A 5,445-nucleotide genomic window follows, 5' to 3' on the forward strand; every position below is an offset into this window, starting at 1 on the left:
CATTATTTCTTTTCTCCAGTGGCACCAGGCGATGCGACAGTTCAATGAGCGTACTCGAGAAGTTTTAATAGCGTACGGCAGGCATCAGTCAAGTGAATGAGACTTCCACTTAGGTATAAAAAATTACAAGCATCCGGAATAATAAAAAACAAGCATCAACAACCAATCGTTTGCTCGGTTTGCTTGTTCGAGTAGAGACGGGTTCTCGGGAGAACAGTGGACACGGACTCTCGTGAACGGGCGGGCCCTCCCGCTATCAAACGGGTGGAGCAAGCGAGTCACTTGGACGCTAATGGTAAGAGTATTAGGGAGAGAAAGAGAATTCCGGCCAACGGCGAGCCACACCCGAATTCGCACCCTATTTAGGTCGGGGCCAGTAATTAGTAGGAACGAGAGAGGGGGGAAGGGGGTCAATTTGAACGCAAGAGGGTCACAAACACAAACACACACACACACGCATACACAAGGAGACTGCCAGTGGAGCGCTGCGCTCATCCATTGGCTCTCCATGCTCGGCCAAGACAATGTATTTTACTGGTACAACACAAGAGATGACCTCTACAATGCTGATTAACAAAAACATAAAGATAAGATAGACATTTCCTTTTATACCTATGTGTCCCATGCCGCCCGTTTTGCGAAACAAGAGAGGAAGAAAAATAAAAGAGTGTAACTTTGGCTCTCTAAGCGGGCCTCCTGGCCGGCCTACCCACAACATTCACGCTTGCGGCAGACGTGCGGGCGGCGTGGGGCAGGAGGGGAAAGGGGGAAGGGGGCGGTGGGGACACGCTCGGCGGAGCGGAAGAGGATCAACCAGCCAGAGCGGCAGAAAAAGCAGGACGAGATCGCGTGGCATCATTAGCTCGACAGGGATTGGCTCTTCCACCTGAGCCAGACAGAGGGATATCGAACAGCCCGGGGGCTCGAGAGACGCGACCCACCATCATATAGGCGGGCCCGGGGGCGCAAAGATAGAGTGCTACCCTTCCCAAATCGAAAACAAAAACGAAGTGGACGAGACAAAAGATACTGCTCGTAATCTCGTGGCCATGGGGCCACTTCTCACCATACGCTGCTGGTGTATGGTGGGCGGGGGGCGAGACGCGGGGCAGTGCGAGCTGAGAGCCGCGCCCCCGCTGATGCAACTTTAAACGCGACTCCGCCGCCGGGGGGCAGCCGGCCAACGCCCGGGTGAGCCTTGCGTGCCCCCCGCAGCACATTACACCCGACCAGGTGGGCTACGCAGATTTATACCACCGCACTCGCGGAAAATCAGTCAGCGTGAGCTACCCCGCAAAACAAAGAACATTCTGCCTTTTTAAATTTTTAATCAAGCTAGCTATACAGAAAAAACAACAACAAAGGTTCGTGCTTGGATTTGCTACATGACATGAGAGTGGCTCATCTCCCCCTCGCGGACGGCCCCCTGGCCTCGACCCACCCACCCCTACATGGTGGCACCTGGCCTCCCCTGCTCCCCCTTCCCCCTCCTCCTCCCCCGGGACCCACGCCACCCCCGAGGCCCCTGTCCCGTGTACCACCGGCCTCCCCCCTCCCCCTGCTCCCTGACCCCTCCCGGTCCCCAGCCTCCCATGCCACCACGGCCCGCGCCGCCATACGCCAACGACACAGACGTCGCATCTCTTCCCCTTAAGCCAGCTAACGCCGCAGTGTCGCCGCCAGCAAGGTAACATTATGGAAGGAGCGGCCCTGCTAAATGCGGATGTATTAAGACAAGACAGCGCCTGAGGCGCCCCCTCCACCCTCCCACTCTGCCGCTTTCCGCGGCAGCAGACGGTGCGCGGCCACCCATATCATGCAAGACAAGCAAAGCAAAACTTCCTTGTACACCTAACAACATCGCAAAAAACACTAAAATACAACTTAAATAAATTTTCACAATCTACAAAAAATTAAAAATAAAAGTTTTGGTTACTTATTACATTCTGACTTTGCGCACAAGTGAAAAAGTAAACAGCGTAACAAATAAATACAGGGCCAGTTTCTAAGCGAATGGAACCATGCAGAAAGGATTCCTCTTCATTTGCAATCGTTAAAGCAACGGAATGCAGTATTTTGTGAGGCGGCATAACGAGCAGGTGCAGTGGCGTGCATGGCGGAGGCGTGCCGCAGAGAGGTGGTTTGTGGAGAGGTCGCGTATGCGGCTGATGGAGCCAGAGCTGCGCAACGCGGGGGTGACGAGATTATTTTTACTTTTTTTTTTGGCTTTTTCCGCTCCATTCTCTGTGCGAAAGCAAGCCCGCTCGCTCGCGCGCGCGTGTTGAGGGCGCCGCGAGCGGGCGAATCAAGCATTCACGCACGGGGGGAGCGGAAACTGCCGGCAGCAGAAAGTGGAGGCTCCAACGCGCGGGACGGAAAAAACCTCCGCCCCCGCGTATGATGCCTTTGCATAATACAGAGAGCCCACTCGCGGGGCGCGCGCGGGGGCGCGTCGCGGCAGTTATTCCCCACGTCGCCATTTCTTACCATCACAGCCATCGTTTTTCCGTTTTATTGCAACGATCATGGCGATCGGGCCATCGGACCGATCGAGGGCGACGCTTCCGTCAGCGTCACGCTCGGGCCGGCCGTCCGACTGTCGCCCATCCCGTTGTTTGTTTGTCCGTATCAGCGCGCCCCCGGCCCCGCCCCGCCCCCGCCGGCCCTGACAAGACGGATGTGGTCAGAGTGCCCGCCCCGGCCCCAAGCCCGGCTCGCGCAGCCCCGCGCAGCCCCGCGCAGCCCGCCCCTCCCCACCATCATCCTACAGATTTATTCCAGGCGCTCTCTGCCGCCGGCCGGCCGGCACCGGGGCTGGCTCGGGATCAAGGATTAATTCTCAAAGTTTTCTTTGCCTCTTGGACGGCATGCCAAAAGCGGCGGCGGAGGCAGAGCTCCACGACGGTGGCGGCGGCAACACCGGAAAGGAGAGGAGAGTAGAGCCAGATTGAACACCGGATATTACGGGTCCGCGTCGTGTGGGCCGAGCAGCCGCCGCGGGGCCAAGGCCGCCAGAGCCCAGGCGCAAGGCCCCCGCACCACACCACCAGCTGGCTCTAAAGAAATACTCTGCGCTCCGTTCGATTCAAAACTTTAGGAGCCGCTGCTGTTCGCACGAGAGGCCGATACCGGGACCAAAGCCGGTGATAAGGCTTCGGGCTTGAGGCTCCCCACAGGTATACTACAACACACTCACATCATCAACTTCCTCGCATTGTCAACACAGGACAATGCTTGCAATTAGAGATATTGGTGGGGCAGTGTGCGGTGTTCCCGTGGCACCCCACAAGCTTACCACGTGGGATTAACTCTGCCCCCCCCCTCTCGCTCTCATACACACAAACACGCACACACTTTCACCCCGCATGTGTGTCTGTGTTCGCTCAACAAACAAATGCGGAGCGGCATAGGGAGGATCGAGGCGTGGCGCGGCGTGGTGGCCGAGGGTTGGGGGTGGGGACAAATTACTCGCCGTCAGGCCCACTAACAACCAGCCTGCCCGGTCCACCGGCCCCCGCCCAGCCATGAGGGACCAGAGAGAGATAGAGATAGAAAGAGAGACCGGCAGGGATGGGTGGCCAAAGAGGAGAGTGAGAGGACTTCATCCTTCAGAGTCGACCGCCCGTTTTTGCGACATTACGCCGTTTAATGGGGGACGCCCAAAGTTTTGACACTAACCACCCGCGGCTTAGTTCGTATGAGCAGAACCGAGTGTCGACAAACATAATACAGTATTTAAGACGTAAAACAAGAATAAAAAATAAGATATCTTGATTGTTTTAACTTGCTTCTTTAAACCAGTCTATCCCGAGATTTTCTCCTTCCGCAAATCGCGTCGTGGGTTGGGGGGAGAGAGGGGTGGGGGGCGTGTGTGTGTGTGTTGTGGCTGCATCTCGCCTCCCAATCCTCATCCTCCCCCTCTCCTCTTTCAACCCCGCCAGCCCCCGAAGACCCGGCACGAGAAGAATCGTCCCCCCGATACAGTAATCCGAGCGGCCTATCTCTTGAGGCGAGAGCGCCTGCCACCGGCGGGGTAGGCAGACCCGGCGCACAGGCGCGCGGGGCGGGCGGCCCACCCCGCCATCCGCAGGCGGCCGCAGGGAGTGGAGCGCGGCGGCAACGGTGAGGTGAGGCGAGCTGAGGTGAGGTAAGAGGAGGTGAGGTGAGGTGAGGTAAGAGGAGGTGAGGTGAGGTAAGAGGAGGTGAGGTGAGGTGAGGTGAGGTGAGGTGAGGTGAGGTGAGGTGAGGTGAGGTGAGGTGAGGTGAGGCGAGGTGAGGCGAGGTGAGGCGAGCTGAGGGTGAGGTGCACGATAACCGCCCGTCGTTATCCCCGGAGCCCGCCTCCGCCTCGCGCCCCGCACCTTCATGATGCTCTGCTGTAGCCCGCGTGCCGAGAGTAACGGGCGCGCGGGGTCAGAGAAAACTTTGGGCGCCGCCGCGGGGTCGGCCGGGGTCGGTCGGGGTTGTCCGCCCGACTAAGAGGGCGCCTTAATTTGCCGCTCCCATTTTCGGGCATGGGGAGAGCGAGAGAGAGAGAGAGAAAGAGAGGGGGAGAGAGTAGCGGCAGCAGGGGAAAAAGTTACGATTCGATGGCTTTTCGAGTCTCTTTGGCATCCGCTCTTTCAGTGAGTGCCGCACCGCCGCGTCCTCCCCCCCCCCTCTTCATGAATCGCACGGCTCCTAGGCTTCCGCCCCCCCCCCCCCCCTCCCTCCCTCTCTCTCTCTCTCTCTCTCTCTCTCTCTCTCTCTCTCTCTCTCTCTCTCTGCCCCCTTCAAGTCGCCGCGCCATCACTCACAACAGCAGCGAGGGAGAACAAAGCGGGCGTGAGGCTGCTTAGGTCACCCCAGGCAGCGCGGACCTGTAAAATGGTTGGGACGCGCATCGAAAGCAATTATTTAACCACAAAAACCATGCGCCGCGAAGGGGCGGGGCAGTCACGGGGTGCGCCGGACACTCACTCTTTGCTCTTGGCCTTAAAGGGATTCGCCCCTTACACCGCACCGCGGTCCTCAGAAAGCCTCGCGCACCCGCAGATTCACGGTGAATAGCGTACTATCGGCGCAAACTTCCGCCCCTCCCCACCCTTCCCCACGCCCTCGCGATGTTACCCGCGGAACGCGACGCGACGCGGGCGCGCTTGGCGGAAGCCGAATATAGTTCCGCAAAGACCCAAACTAACTGCGGGGCGCGCCTTCAATGGCGGAGACGAAATTTGCGTGACAGGTAACGACCCTTGCATCCCCTTCGCTCAACTTGTGTACGGGCGGCGCGGCTGGCCTCGGCCGGGGCGGAGCTGCGTCTAGACAGAAGAAAGTCGGGCACAGCGCGGAGGCAGGGGGAGGTTGGGGCGATGGGGGGGCTGGAATGGGACGGGGGCTTGTTCGTCGGCAAACTTCAGCACACTGTTTTGTCCGGCTCGGGTACCAGACGCGAGTCCGCGTGCA

This window comes from Frankliniella occidentalis, unplaced genomic scaffold (genome assembly GCF_000697945.3).
Source record: "Frankliniella occidentalis isolate FOCC.00 unplaced genomic scaffold, Focc_3.1 Scaffold19, whole genome shotgun sequence".
In the NCBI taxonomy this organism is placed as follows: domain Eukaryota; kingdom Metazoa; phylum Arthropoda; class Insecta; order Thysanoptera; family Thripidae; genus Frankliniella; species Frankliniella occidentalis.